Raw genomic sequence first — 17,020 nt, forward strand, 5'->3', positions numbered from 1 at the left:
TCCCATTGTAAGTCCTTCAGAGACCACCTTCAGTCTCATTATGACCTTTGTGAGCATGAGAACACACTTCTGACACTTGATAAAAATCCTTTCCTCAAGAGGACTGGTGGTAGAAGAAGAAGAGAAGAAGAGTTTGGATTTGATATCCCGCTTTATCACTACCCGAAGGAGTCTCAAAGCGGCTAACATTCTCCTTTCCCTTCCTCCCCCATAGAGTCAGAGCCTGAATTATCTCCTGGAGTCCCTGAAAGACTTTCCCACCAAACCTTTAGGAAGGTAGATCAAGAGGGAAAGATGGTGCCTGAGAAGACATAGGACCTCTGAGGTACCTAAATCCTTTCTCCCCTCTGTCATGAGACATGGAGTGATCTCCTCACATCATTGGCTTTGCTTTTGCTCCAGTGCTGTCCCATCTTGGGGTGGGCGGTCTATCAGTGTTCTTATAGAGGGGGGGTTGCTTTTAGGGGAGATAATGCTGGCTCTCTCCCTGACCCTGCATACAGCTCCCTTGGGCAGGTGTTCCAATAAGAACTTAAGAAGATTCCTGCTAGATCCATCAAAACCAACATCCTCTTCTTACAGTGGCCGTCCTGATGTCTTTTGGACTCAAAAGCAGGACCTTAGCTCAACAGCAGCACTTTCTTCCCTGGCCCTCTGAGGCATAGAGTCTCAGAATGGGCTAGCGTACGTGACTGTTCCTTCTCTTTACTCAAAATAAAAAAATTACTTCCAGTAGCACCTTAAAGACCAACTAAGTTAGTTCTTGGTATGAGCTTTCGTGTGCATGCACACTTCTTCAGATACGTATCTTTTTATTTTGACTATGGCAGACCAACACGGCTACATATCTGTAACCTTCTCTTTACTGTTCACCTCACTCCTGCAATATCCTTCAGAAATATTTCCAGGAGCTAGGGTTTTTTTGTTTTTGTTTTTTTGCATCTCGGCCATTATTTTTACTCTGATTGATCGTGAGACAAATTAGCTACTGTGAAGCTACCTTGCATGAAGCTAAAATATTTCATTACTGAAGAAATGCTATATAACCTTACTCAGTGCATTTCCCCTCTTTCAGTGGTTTTGCAGATCTTTTTTCCCCCCCCCAAGGAAAAGAAACGCAAAAATCAATTTCAATTGTATTTTATGTTATTAGATTGTAAGCAATGCACTAAAAATTGTAGCTGTAAGCTTAAACAGTACAATGAACACACGCACAGATACCCCACTACTGCTTCTGACTTTACTGAACAGCCTGAATGTTTGCAATGTTGCTCTGGCAGAGTTCATTCCGGAGGTAAGGAAAGTGTTTGGATCAGCAGTTCACAGCTTATCTCTGGCATTCCAAAATGAAAATGCCCCCAATTCAATTTGAGTGGTTTACGAAGGCAGGATGTCGCCCCATCTTACACGATCCTTGGCTCATGTTTAATTTTCAGGAGATGCTGTCATGGTGCAAGGTACTGAAAGTGTGTGGGGGGGGGGACTTATATAACCGATGTAGATGTGTTAGGAATATAGGAAGTGGCCTTATCCTGAGTCAGATCACTGGTCCATCTGGGTTAGTATTGTGCAGACTGACTGGTAGAAGCCCACCAGGGTTTCCAACAGGGTTCTCTCTCAGCCCTACCTGGAGATCCTGTGGATCAGGACTTCTCTGATGCTCTGTTCCAGAACCTTTCCCCAAAGTATGGTGTCTAGGATACACCACTAGTCTTCCAGCATCTCCTGGCTGCTCTGAGGGAGAGGGGAACACTCATTCAAGAGGAAGGATGAAGGCCAGAGAGCCATGTCCACATTTGAAAGGACGTTGCCCACTAGCTATGGTTATGTTGATTGTGACTGTTGTGTTGGTCATGGAGGATTTCATAGTAAAAAGAAGCCAGGAAGAGGAAAGGAGGAAAAGGGCAGGTGGCAGATAAACAATGGTACTTACCCATGTGCTCACAACCAGAAGAATCCATGTCCTTGGAGAATTAGTCAAGGATATCTGGAGTAACTAATGTGGTGGCTCACAAAACAGTTGGGTTTTGAGTAGTCAAACCCAAGGCTATAAATTAGACATCCCTAACCTGGTGCCTCCCCACCAGTTATTTTGGAACACATGTGCCATCATCCCTAACCTTTGGCTATGCTGAGAAGAACTGTTGGGAGTTGGAATCCAAAGTATCTGGAAGATAGGAAGCTGCCTAAAACGGAGTCATTCCCATTTGTCTGTCTAGCTCATTACGGACTAGCCTGACTGGCAGCATCTTTCCAGGGTTTCAGACTGGGAATATTCCCAGCCCTACCTGGAGATGCTTGGAACTGAACCTGGGTCTTTCTGCATACTAGACAGATGCACTACCACTGACCTGCAGGCCTTCCTCAGGAGGGCAGCACATTAAGGAAGGCTGATATAAACACCCACCTCCTTTTTGGAATCTGCTGCTTCCTTCTTGGGAGCTGTCCAGAGTTCTGAAGAACAGGTCTGTGCTTAACACAGGAGTGATCGGTTGTGGGATGATGATGAGTGGTCAGAGGGAGAAGAAGGAGTAGACTGCGGGGAGATGGTGTCAGAAGTAGAAGAAGTAACACAGCTTGGTGAGCAGGAAAAGGCTGTGGCAGAGGACAGTTCAGACTCCGAGGCAGAAGTGGAGGCTGGAGGGGAGTGGGGCCAGGAGACAGGCAGGCAGGCAGGCTGCGGAAGAAGCCAGGGAGTCTCCCTCTCCTGCTGCAACTGGCTCCCCCCCCCAAACCTATGGTCTTCTAGAAATGAAGAGGGCAGAGCAGAGGGTGGTTGTGTGCAGAGCACAGTTTGTGACTGCTTGGGAAAGTCCCAGGAGAGGAGGAGCTTTAGGAAGTGGTGGGAAGGTGGGGAACTTCAGTCTTCACAACTGCTTTGTTGAAGAGCTGCTGGGATCACGAGGCTTGCACTGTTTTGGTTTCTTGAAGGAAGAGTTAACTTCACTGATGCCATGTTTTTCTTGGATTGCTGACCTACGCTTGACTCCAGCTCCTGGCAGCAAAGTTCTCCTCACACAAGAGTGTGAGGAGGCAGACTGATATAGCAGGACTACACGCTGGCAGTGGAAAATGACCCCTTAGTAAATGGTCATCTGCATTCACTCATTGTGAGTTTGCAGGAACCACAACCATTTGACCTCTTTTTTGCTATGAGAAAGTCCAATGGCGTTCTCTCTCTTCCCCCACTGAGAGTTCCTCTCCTGAAAACTGTGGGCAACGAACAAGGGACACTACAAGTCCAGCAGCCCCCATTTTATGGGTGATTATAACTCTTTGTTAAAGCCAGGCCTAAGGATTTTACTGAAATTTCCTGGCATTCGTATGGTGTCAAGTGCCCAGTAAATGACAATATTTTATCGCTACACAGCGTTACATGCGCGGTGCCGCTGCATTGTGCCGAACTTGTAAATAAAAGGGGAAACTACCTCATGAGTACTTATGTTTTATGGCTCTGTTGAAGGCTGCTGATGGCCAAAATATTGGCTGGCTTGCCCTCTTTCAAGGCTTTCCCCCTAGTGCAGGTAATGAAATTAAAACGGGAGGCAATGAATCTACATGGCGTCCATCAATGTTTCAGTGCCTTCACTGCAGTCACTCATATGAAGTCGGATGCTGAGAGAGCTCATTTGAGTGTAATAATCTGTGTTCTCTTTAAAGGATTATGAAGGGAGCCTGCAGCGACAATGAAAAGGGAGGGAGGTAAGAGTCTTGTTAGTAAAGGTGAATTATTTAACAGAAAATACTTACTCCTGGTGGTATAACAACATTTGCATGAAATCTTCATGAATCTGATGCATTGCACACTGAGGAATTTTCTTCAAGTGTGTGTGTGTGTGTGTGTGTGTGTGTGTGTGTATTTGTTTGAATGGAACAGCTGTGCTTACGTCTGGGAAGGAGAACAATTTTTAGAATATATATATATATATATATATCATTTATATCCTACCTTTTCTTCCAAGATGCTCAAGGTGGCATACATGGTGCTTCCCTCCCTCCTCGTTTACTCTCCACAGCAACTCTGTGAGGGAGATTAGTCTGAGAGGCAAGGACTAGCACAAGGTCAGCTAGTGAGCTTCATGACCAATGGGAGATTTGAACACTGGTCTCCCAGATCCTAGTCTAACAATCTGACCATTATACCACATTGTCTAGAAGGACCCTAAAATGCAATTCAGTTTTTCCTGGGAACCTCAGTTTAACTGCTGCCCAGGACTGACCTGCTGGTACCCCGAAGGGCCTTGCCCTGCTTCTCTCCACCTGGCTTGGGGTGTGGCCTGACTGGCTCCGTAAAGGACTGCTGCTGCTGCTGGGCAGAGAGGGCTCCGTTTTTATTTTCTTTGTTTAAAATTTGCTTTTATTTTTTATCTATGTCATTTTAAATTGTGATTGCTATTAATGCTGTATTCTTAGTTTTAGATTTTATGATTTATGTGGAAATTGTTTTCATTAAACAAGCAAAAGACAAAGGTTTTGGAAAAAAAATTGACAACTGAGGAATCAGAAAGGTTTCAGAAAGAGACAGACCTAACAGTTGTTAAGAAGGTGAAATACCTAGGGGTTAACTTGACTGCCAAAAACCTGAATTTATTTAAGGACAACTATGAAAAATGTTGGACAGAAATTAAAAAGGACCTAGAAAGTTGGTCAAGACTAAAACTTTCCTTGTTGGGCCGACTTGCTGTGATAAAGATGAATGTATTGCCAAAAATGTTGTTTCTGTTTCAGACCCTACAGATTGTGGACAGAGTGGAATGTTTTACAAAGTGGCAGAGAGATATTTCTAAATTTGTCTGGCAGGGCAAAAAGCCCCGAATAAAATTCAAAATACTAACTGATGCTAAGGAGAGAGGGGGGTTTGCCCTGCCAGATTTGAGGTTGTATTATGAATCTGCAGCTTTCTGCTGGATGAAAGATTGGTTTCTTCTTGAGAACACTGATGTCCTAGATCTGGAAGGGTTTAACAATGCTTTTGGATGGCATGCATACTTGTGGTACGACAAGGTAAAAATCCATAAGGCTTTCAAGAACCATATGGTCAGGAAGGTGGTGTTTAATGTCTGGACAAAATACAAAGACTTACTAGAAAATAAGACCCCAAGGTGGCTGTCACCATTGGAGGCTAAGGCTCAGAAAAGACTCAATATGGAGGCCAATTGGCCGAAATACTGGGAATTACTAGAGAAAGAAGGAGATACTTGGAGATTGCAGAGTCTTGAGAAATTAAAGGATAAAGTGCGAGACTGGTTACACTATGCTCAGATTAAGGAGGTTTTTAAGGCAGATAAAAAAGTAGGTTTCCAGGTGGAAAAATCGAAACTAGAAACAGAACTGTTAGAACCTAAGGCCAAGGTACTTTCAAAAATGTATAACTTGCTGTTGAAATGGAATACGCAGGATGAAACTGTCAAATCAGCCATGATAAAATGGGCACAGGATATTGGGCATAACATTATGTTTGCTGACTGGGAAAAGTTATGGACCACTGGAGTGAGGTTCACGGCATGTAATGCCTTGAAAGAAAATATTATGAAAATGATATATAGGTGGTACATGACCCCAGTCAAGCTGGCAAAAATATATCATTTGCCTGATAACAAATGCTGGAAATGTAAGGAAACTGAAGGAACATTCTTTCACCTCTGGTGGACGTGCCCAAAGGTTAAGGTTTTCTGGGAAATGATCTATAATGAGTTAAAAAAGGTATTTAAGTATACCTTCCTTAAGAAACCAGAGGCCTTCCTTTTGGGCATTGTCGGCCAAGGGGTGTTAAAGAAAGATAAAACCTTTTTTATGTATGCGACAACAGCAGCAAGAATACTTATTGCAAAGTGCTGGAAGACCCAAGATCTACCCACACTGGAAGAATGGCAGACGCAACTGATAGACTACATGGAGTTGGCTGAAATGACTGGCAGAATTCGAGACCTGGGAGAAGAGACGGTGGAAGAGGATTGGAAAAAAATTTAAGGACTACTTACAAAAGCACTATAAATTGTATGAATGCTAGGTGAATGCATGATTGAATGTAACATGGCAGCAGTAACTTTATTGTAAGACATATGAGAATATATGATGTTTTAAAGAAAGGATGAAACTTGAAACATAATTATGTTCAAACTAAGCAGGGTAATTTATTACAAAGTCAATTCAAATTGGGAACATAATATTTGAGATTTATAATATAAGAATGAAAGTAATGTAACAAATTGCTGTATATAACTATATGACTGGGAACGCAGGGAAGGGCGATGTGAGGAAGTCCAAAGATTATGAAAATATGATCGTGAATAATCTTTATCTTATCTCTATTTTCTTTTCTGTTTTCTCTTTACTCTATAATCTTACTTTATTTCTTTGTTTGTTATATGGTGATGGTATTTTGTATGTTTGGTGTTTTTTAAAAATTGCAATAAATATCTTTTAAAAAAATGTGGAAATTGTTTTCCATTTGGTTGTGTACTTTTTGATGTGTTTTATTTATTGTTTATGACTTTTGTTATGTTGGTAATTATGTAAATCCTGTCATGTTGCAAGCCGCCTTGAGCATTGCTTTAACTATGGAAAGGCGGCATACAAATAAAATGATGAGGATGATGATGATGACTGGTAAGAAGGCTATTGTGGTTGCAATCGTATGCACACTTCCTTAGGAATTAAGTCCAACTAAACTTAGCAGGGGGATGTGGGTGGTGCTGTGGTCTAAACCACTGAGCTTCTTGGGCTTGCTGATCAGAAGGTCGGCGGTTCGAATCCCCGTGACGGGGTGAGCTCCCGTTGCTCGGTCCCTGCTCCTGCCCACCTAGCAGTTTGAAAGCATGTCAAAGTGCAAGTAGATGAATAGGTACAACTCTGGCAGGAAGGTAAACAGCGTTTCCGTGTGCTGCTCTGGTTCGCCAGAAGCAACTTAGTCATGCTGGCCACATGACCCGGAAGCTGTATGCTGGCTCCTTCGGCCAGTAAAGCGAGATGAGCACTGCAACCCCAGAGTCGTCCGCAACTGGACCTAATAGTCAGGGGTCCCTTTACATTTACCTTTTTAAACTTAGCAGGACTTACTTCTGAACAGACATCCTTAGGCTTCTATTGTCCTTTGGTTTTCAGGCACAGATGAACAGTCCCCCCGCACACAATTCCTCCCTAATTCCCCTGATAACAGAAAACATATGAAGAAATGTAGGGCACAAACTAGCATATTAAAGGGGGAGGGGGGAATTGCACCAAGGTAAATCACGAGAAACTGAATTTTATAATCACGATGATGATTAATTATTTTAAATTATTTATTTAAGACTTGACTTCCACATACATATCTTGGAGAAAATGCAGTATGAGAACAGCCAAGCACTATACACTTAAAGCCATAAGATGCTGCTTTAAATAGATATGGCTCCCCCCCCCAAAGAATGCTGGGAACTGTAGTTTGCTAAGAGTGCTGAGGGATCTTAGGAGAACCCTACTCCCCTCAAGACCTACAATTCTGAGAGTCATGATAAATCCCTCTTCCCAGGGAACTCCAACTTTTTCTTCCATGAAACTGAGACACAGGTCTCTCCCAGGTGAGTCACATGACCTATACCACGCTCTCACACCAAAAAAAGTGTGGCGAGAGCATGAGTTTATGACACCAGTGCTCTGGATTTGAGTGGGTTATGCCAAAGGCCTGGGCCTTTAACTCTGTGGCGTGACCCTACTGTCGAGCCCAGAGTGAGTCTTTTGATTCTGTACTCTGATACGAGGGCTCATGCCAGAGTGCCGGACCAAAAAAACAGGACATCCAGTAATCAAACATGATTGGCTTCTGTGATTCCAGGATGTCCCACTTAAAATGGGACTTTGGGAACTGTAGCTCTGTCAGGGGGATAAGGATCTCCCAACAACTCTCAGCACTGTTAACAAACTACAGGTCCTCCAGATGTTTTGGAACTACAACTCCCATCATCCCTAGCTAACAGGACCAGTGGTCAGGGATGATGGGAATTGTAGTCCCAAAACAGCTGGAGGGCCAAGTTTCAGGGTGCTTGCTTTAGTGACTGTTTAGAGCATGGGTATGCAAACTAAGGCCCGGGGGCCAGATCCAGCCCAATCGCCTTCTAAATCTGGCCCGCGGACAGTCTGGGAATCAGCGTGTTTTTACATGAGTAGAATGTGTCCTTTTATTTAAAATGCATCTCTGGGTTATTTGTCAGGCATAGGAATTCGTTCATCCCCCCCCCTTCAAAATATAGTCCGGGCCCCCACAAGGTCTGAGGGACAGTGGACCGGCGCCCTTCTGAAAAAGTTTGCTGAGCCCTGGTTTAGAGGGGCATCGTACTGCTATTAAATTTAAGATGTGAATGTGGTCTAGTGGCCTTGGTCAGAGGGTCTTCTCTTGGCCGTTGCCCACTCACGCCAACCTGCACTGGCAGCTTGGGAAGGGCATTTCTTGGTTTGTAGCTCAGTCTCTTAGCCCTAGAGAGGGCAACTGTTTCCTTCTCGCTTCTTCCAGAATACCCCTGGTGTTTTATTTCCAAGCAAGCTCTCCCATGGAGTATATAACCTCAGCTGTGAAACGAGTCGACAACTCCAACATCTCGGGAGTTAATTGTTTCATTACTGCAACTGTGAAATTCTTTCGATCAGTCCTCAGTCACACATAAAAATGTTAATAATGCCAACTTTGTGCTGAAGACACAATGAAGACACACACACCAAAAGTGATGCGTTAGCATTAGTGATTTGGGCCTTGATTACTGGAACAGAAAATTCATTTTGAGCGGGGGAGAAAGTCATTTGTTCCTTTGTGTGTGTGTGTGTTTTGCTGTAAGGTACATATTTTGCTGAGAACAGAGGCACGGACTCCTTTGCAATCTGCTGAAATCAGCAAACGTTTTAAAATTCTAATAATTTTACGAGCGTGATCATGGAAATTCACCCTCTACTGAAAATTAATGAACTGTCCTAAAATATAAGGTTGTATTCTTCGGAACATTTTAAAGAGATGGCATAACAGTAAAGCATAAATAGAGTAGGTTTAATACCATGAAAAAGAAAATCTAAGTTAAATATGGCATAAGTAAAATGTGCAAACACATGAATATAGCTTTGTTTATTATACTTGGATATTTTACGAGAGTGACTTGGCATGCCACCTCAATAACTTTTCTCACAAAATGGCAAGAGAGGTTTGATGTCAAAGAGGTTTGACACCTGCCAGTCAAGTAAGAAAAAAGTTGACCAGGGTGCCATACAATATATTTAGATCTATTGAAATTATACTGAATTATGATTTTTCCAATTTTAGAGTGATTAGGCATATTTTTAAGGAGGAAGAGATAAAGATATAACCTTCAACATTCTTGCAGATTCTGCCTGGTTCTATGCCCAAACCTATCACAGTATATCCCATGTGGCCATCAGTCAGTCAGTAGGTCCTGTGAAGCACCTACTTGACTTGAAATTGAGTCTCAAGCAGCAGGGACAGTCTATCTGAACAATTAGAATTTGGAATTTCAGCCATGACGTATCCAGGATTTCTACACTACACACCCACCCACCCACTCACACATACCCCTCAGCAGTAATAATGAAACCTGGAGCAACATTTGCTGTAGACAATTAGAACTTCCACCTCCTGAGATGAATTCAGCCTGACAGCTGAATTCCCTTTGGGGCTTGAGATGTAAGGAATTCCACAGGATCCCTGGGGAAGTAAACGATGTTGTGATCACCCCTTAAGAGAATTATCTGGTAGTTACAATGATAGGGTAGTGATAGATAACCATTCTAGAGAGATTGTGGAGGTCGACTTTGCTACATTTTCTGCCTGATTTAAAAGTAAAACTCTCACATAATGAAGCTGCATGCAGTTTATCACTTAAATTATTTTGGTGTGTGTAATATGAATGTTCTAAAATCTGTATTAAAATGCAAATCATATTCAAATAAGACTTGATTGCATCTCTAGACCAGCAGGAAGGGTTTGAGCTATTTTCCAGGCACTATTCAAGGATATAATAACCCTTCAGAGCCTGGTACCTACATCACCACCATCAATTCATAGACGCTCATGCCAAAATGGGCTTCTAAGTGGTTTACAAGTATAAAAACCAATTACGCAAACATTAAAATAGAAACATCCATAATCACAATACCCAATTAAAACACATAATAAAACAATCCCACTAAAACATAAACATCCACAATTGAAATATATGTACAAGAAAACAATCCCATTAAAATAATGCAATAATTAAAGCTGAAGACTCAAGTTGAGAGATGAAGTGAATGTTTGTGTAAAAAGGTATGTCTTCAAAAGCTGGAAGAACACCAACACAGATGGGACCTTTTGTATTTCAGCAATGGCCTTGTCCCTCAAACCACCTCTCTCTATGAGGACAATGCCTTCACCTGGTGCCCAATGGATATGAATGTCTGATCCTGGTGGGCTGAGAGCATTCCATAAATGAGGGTGTTGTTGAGCTAATCAGGCTGGGGCCCTAAAGCCCACATGCATTTGCATGCACAGTTCAAAAAAAGCTAAGCTTTGTTTAGTGAAATTAACAAAGCTGAAATAAACCATAGCAAAACCAACAAAGAGTTTTATGACACCTGTGAGGCAAATTGTCACTGTAACTAGTTTTCTTTTATGTGATCATCACTGTCTGTTTGCTCCTGATACCAGTCCTATTTATTCCCCCAACATCTATCTATGATGTCCATCCTATCTATCATCCATCCATCCTATATATCTATATTTATCTATCTATCTATCATCTATCACCTGCCAATTTAGGATAATACATCACACATGGATCACTCAGTTGGCTAGAGCATGGCGCTGATGCTACGGTTGCAGGTTCGCTCCCTCTATGGCAGAGGTTCTCAACCTTTTAGAGTCCACAGCTCCCTTGACCAACCACATTTTTTCTGTGGCATCCTTGTGGGGCTCAGGAGCCCAGTTATGTTACCCCTTGCCTGCAGAGCTGGCAGCCTCTCGCCCTTTTTCAAACACCCTCCTTGGGAGTCCTCCAGGCAGCCGCCACAGCCACCCCAGTCTCTGAGCCGCCTCAGCTCCTGGCAATCAGCACCCCCTGGCCAGTCCCAGAGGCACCAGTCACCTGGGGAGCCTGTAACCAGGGCTACTTCAACAAACAGCTGTGCAAGCCTTTGGGAGGCAGAGACGTGAGAGGGCATCAGAGGAGGGAGGGAAGGAAAGAGGGACAGAGGCCAGTGTTGCCTGTGGCACCCATGTCTACTATTCAAGGGACTTCAGGGTGCCATGGCACATTGGTTGAAAACCACTGCTGTGTGGGATAGCTGCAGACTCCTGTATTGCAGTGCGTTGGATTAGATTCTCAGGGTTCCTTCCAACTCTTCAATTGTGATTGTATCTGATGTAGTGAGGAATCAGTCCAGCAGCACTTACAGGGCAACCTACCATCGTGGGTGGGCCTCATCCACAGCCCAGTGGAGGCTAAACCATCGGGTGAATGGAGCATTGCCCCACCAACCTCAGTCTGTTCTCAGATAGCCACCACCTGATGGCTTTTTATTTACAAGCATTCCAGGGATTAAATCAGATGTCCGTTCCCTCCTCCTTTCTCAGTGTTGCCCTCTCCACGCTCAGCGTGGAGGAGAAGGATGGGGGCAAAACTAGAACGAGTTGGTTCTGCCCATCACTGGCTCTGGCGCCACCTACTGTTGGCCTCCTTGTCTTTTGCTCTGCCAATCCCAATGGGCCCCAGCCATCATTGCTGCAGCCCACGACCAGTAGATTGGGGGCTTTCCTTGTGTCCTTAAATTTGGAAAGCTAGGTCAAACTTCTGGGTTTTGCTCCAAAAAGCCTTCACAGCTAGTCTAGCACAGGCATTTTCCTGGTCAGTCAGCAATATAAGGTTAGGGACTTCCCCTCTGCAGCCCCTGGGTGATATACCAACATCCTAGAAGATATATATTTGAGGATAATCTTCCCAGCTGGTCTTGAAGGCAGGAAGTGTACACGATCCCAGAAGACACTTTGAATTACATAATCATAGAGTTCGAAGGAACCCACTGTGTCAGCTAGTATGACGCCGTGCAATTGCCCAACGACCAGCATGCATTTTGCTGATACAGTTAACAACTGGATTTTAAGGTAGTCTTCCTGGGGATTTCATCTTTTGGGGTTTTAGGTCCCCCCCAATTGATTGTATAACTTTAGATATATCAATTGGTATCCATTTGTTATGAACTGTTTCGAGCATTTGGAAAGGCGGTGCATAAATGCCTCACGGACAAAGAGTTTTCTCTTCAGCTCTTGGAAAGCCTGCCAGGTGTTAGAGGGACTGAGGGTCATCGCTTGATATAACTGTCAGGAATGTCACCTCGCTGTCTGAGCAAAGCTGCTGTTGCCTTGGAAACACTTAAAAGGAAAACAGCCAGCATACCACAGTGTGCACAATTCCAGCCTCTAGCAAAGCACATACTGCAGAACTTTAATAGCTACACATAATTACACTAATTGAAGAGACTAGGATTTTATCTGTGGGGTTTTTACAACTTATTCAAAGGTTTGATAATTTCGCCTCACTGCTCTGGTCTGCAACTCTGTAAATAAAACATATGGGCACATTTTGCTCCATTGGCAGTGCCGGCTGCCTCAGAAATGGCTCCTTAGTTTTCTGCCTGCTACGAACTTCAGTTCTTGTTGATTTTTCAGCTGTTGTCCTGCCCACCTGTCAATGACTCTTGCACGGGGCCAACAGCCAGCTGTGCCAGTCCTGTGCTTGCTGAATGTAGTAGCATTGGCAATGTTGCTTTCTGCAGGGATCAGCGGCCTGGTCAAGTTCCCCACAAGGAGTTTGGTCACATTGGGTTCATTTTACGCCTCTTTTCCAGAAACAAAAATCATGCTCAAATGATTTACAACAAAGAAAAGAGGGATGCATTTCAAAATCAAACACTGAAAAGCAATTGCATAATAGCACAATAATGCAGCAATATAACAGCAACTATAACTGCATATGATGCAACAGTATCTCAGTACTATAAATACATACCCTCCAACCATTTCTCAGATGATAACAGGGATGTCGATTGTTATGATGATGATGATGATGATGATGATGATGATGATGATGATGATTACTACTACTACTACTACCTTGCCCATCTGATTGGGTTACCCCAGCCACTCTGGATGGCTTCCAACACACACACATACACAAAAACATTAAACATTAAAAATCTTCCCTATACAGGGCTTCCTTGGGTGTCAGATAACTCTATACCCTCCAACAGTTCTCCAATGAAAATAGGGACCTCCTAAGAAAAGTGGGACATTGTGGGATCAAATCAGAAACAGGGAAGGCTTCTGTAAATCTGGGACTGTCCCTAGAAAATAGGGGCACTCAGAGGGTCTGTAAATATCACAAGGTTACATTAACAACATTCAACAGCAAAAATATCAAGGGAGTGTGATAGTTTCACCCTTGGTCTTAGAAAAACCCATAATGTTGTTTTCAGTCCCTCTCCTGAAGCAGGTTCTTAGAAGGCTTCCAAAGGCAGTGGTTGAGGTGGAAACACCCCTCCCATGATGTTGTGGGGCTGAACTCACCTCTCATCAGCTGCTTTCTCCAGGGACTGGATTTACAAGTGAGTTTCCCAAAGGGAATTCTTGTCACGCAACCAATCCAGCAGGGTTTCATTCAGTACCCATCAGCTGATGGACAGCGACTTCTAGCCTGCTTTTTGCTGGGATCGGCTATGTGACCGAGTTCCTCACAGGGAACCAGTGTGGTGTAGTGGTTAGAATGTCAGACTAGGACCTCAGAGTCCAAGGTTCAAATCCCCGCTCAGCCATGAAACTCACTGGGTGACCTTGGACTGGTCATTGCCTCTCAGCCTAACCTACCATGCAGGGTTATTTTGGGGATTAAATAAGGAGGGGAAAACCATGTACAGCATATTGAGCTCCTTGGAGGAAAAGATGAGATATAAATGCAATGAATAGATAAATTCACAGAGATAAACTTGGTTGTGTAGGTAATCCAGCTTCATCTCTACCTAACCCACACTTAATCTTATATATAAAATCAGGTGTGGGGCAGGTGAGTGTGCCACAGTCGGGGGGGGGGGAGAGAAAATTTTAAAAAATAAAAGACAGGAAGGTTCTAGCCCACTTCACCCCCGCTAAACTGGTTTTCTCCTTGCAACGAGGCATTAGTTTTTATGTATGGGAGTATTCAAAATGATGCTACTGTGAGACCAAGTGGACAAGGAAATGGCAGCAGCACCAACCGAACCAGAAAAGATTGTGAAGGAGGCCTTTGTTTACCGCTTTCCCCCCTGTGAGGTGAGAAGGAATCAAAACACCCTTCCTTCTCAGATGGATGATATCTGCTGTCATAAGTGGTCCTGAACTTCTAAAGTGAAACTTTGCATGATGCCCTAGTGAAATACTTTTCACTAGCAGGCTGACTCCCTTCTCCTGACTCATTTCACACTGGTTGGCACAGCATGAAGCTTAGGGCTAAACAAGAAGCAAGGGGAGGAAAGGATTGGCTTGGCCAGAGTAATCCAGTTAGCTTTTGATTCTCTTATACTGCCAGCTTTAAAAGATGTAGGGTCTCTCTAACAATCGGCACAGGGGGGATGTATTGCAGTATTTATGTGACTGTTGGAAAAACAGAACATCTACTTTGCACCTTAACTGCTGGAAACAAGAGCATTCTGATTAAAGATTCACTGACTGGTGCAAAGAGCATCCCTTTATCATATTCTTCATGCAGGTGCATTTCTGGTCATGCTTTCCTCCCCATTATCCTTTATACCTTTCTAAGTTTACTTTGACAGGGGGAAAGCACTCAGCGCTATAAAACATCTTTGCTCCTGCACAGCCAGAGTTCATTTCTTTTGGTTTCCCTCCCTCCAAAAAAAAAGTTATGCACACAGGTCATATCCACACATACATTCAAAGCTCATGGCTTCCCCCAAATAATCCTGGGAACTGTAGTTCACCCCTCGGAGAGCTACAGTCCCCAGCACCTTCAGCAAACTACATTCCCCAGGATTCTCTGGGGAAGTAAACCTGTGCATTAAATGCATGATACAATAATTATGGCTCAATCCAAAGTAGACTGACTTTGCATAGCACCATGAGTTGCCTTCTCAGGAATAAGGGTCACAATGTCAAGATGTTGGGCCACAGGTGGCAGGTAGCATCCAGCCTCACTGTTGCTCAGGTAACGGTGGCACCATTAGACTTAAGGCCTCGTGTCTGGGACCCTGCAGTCCACCCCCCAACAATGCCAGAGAGCCAATGGAGGACAGTGGTGGTGAGCTATTGTCTGTTGGGAAGGGAAACCTTATGCCAGAAGCCAAGACTGCAGCCAGCTTCTTTGTTCATTGAAGCATTTTGCCACAGCAGCTGTGTCAGCCAATTAGACATGTGGCACCCTAGCAACCTCTTTGGCCCTCCACCTGATAAGATGGTGTCTGATTGGCTGAGGTCACTGTCGCTTTTCTCTTTGGGGAAAAGGATGTCAAATAAGAATGTAGGAAGAGCCCCCTGGATCAGGCCAATGGCCCATCTGGCCTGACATCCTGTTCTCACAGGTTGCTCTTGGGAAACCAGCAAGTGGGACCTGGGCATGAGAGCACTCTTCCCTTCTGCGGCTTCCAGAAACTGCTCTTCAGAAGCATTTCTGCCTATAAACATTGAGGCCGGGAGCCATTGATAGACTTATAGATGCTCCAAGTGTCCCTATTTTCCAGGGACATCCCTGATTTAGAGAAGCCATCCTGGTTTCTCATTTAATCCTGGAATGTCCCACTTTTCCTTAGGATGTCCCTATTTAGATTGGAGAAATGTTGGAGGGAATGGAGTTATCCGATCCCTGAGCCTTCTGAAGGCAATCCTGTATAGGGAAGTTTTTTTAAAAAAATGTTTAATGTTTTATTTTGTTTTTATATATGCTGGAAGCTGCCCAGAGTGGCTGGGGCAACCCAGTAAGATGTGTGATATTAAAATTATCGTTATGGAATGTCCCTATTTCCCCCACTATGGGACGTCCCTATTTTCATCAGAGAAATGTTGGAGGGTGTGGCCTCATCCTCCATGATGCCGTCTTCATTGCTAGCACAACCCGTTGAAGAAGAAGTAGAGGAGGAGGAGTTTGGATTTGATATCCTGCTTTATCACTACCCAAAGGAGTCTCAAAGTGGCTAACATTCTCCTTTCCCTTCCTCCCCAACAACAAACACTCTGTGAGGTGAGTGGGGCTGAGAGACTTCAAAGAAGTGTGATTAGCCCAAGGTCACCCAGCAGCTGCATGTGGAGGAGCAGGGAAGTGAACCCAGTTCACCAGATTACGAGACTACAGCTCTTAACCACTACACCACACTGGCTCTCAATGTATCCAGTGCTGAGCAGGCCATGGCAAGTCCAAGCTATGGAGTCATCACTCTCACCAAAGATATCTACAACATCTTGAATCCCCTTCTCTCAAAACGGGTCCTCTTTCCCATTCTTTCAAATGGAGAGACCACATATGCAATTTAAGACCAGCAAATTCTGTGCCCTGTCTCTGAGCTGCAGTTTAGCAACTCTGGTTGGAAGTTCCCATAACCAAATCCAAGAACGGGTATGATTCATATTAAATACGATGCTGATTATTTCTAGAATATTTTCCCTCCTTGCTCTTTGCTATATCATTAATGCACACAGAGGCCATATATTAGTAATGCACCTGTGTGTGTGTGGGGGGGGGGAAGCTTCTCATTGCCCCCTTCAGCCCGACCTCTTGCCATGTCCCTGCCTACACAGTGACATTTCTATTGGCTCCCGTATCATTAGCAGAGGTGTCCATAATTATGTGCTAAATATTAGCTCATCACCACTCATGATGGGTGAATATGCACTCTGTATTATTCAGTGGTCTTTTCAAAAGGCTCTTATTGCCTGGAGGTTGCTGAATATGAAGATCAGCAGGGCTTATTATGGCCCTTTGTTTATATAGTTAGCATACAAAATAAACCCTGACCCAAGAAAATGCAAAAT

Source organism: Podarcis bocagei (assembly GCF_964188305.1).
Source record: "Podarcis bocagei genome assembly, chromosome: 12".
NCBI lineage: Eukaryota > Metazoa > Chordata > Lepidosauria > Squamata > Lacertidae > Podarcis > Podarcis bocagei.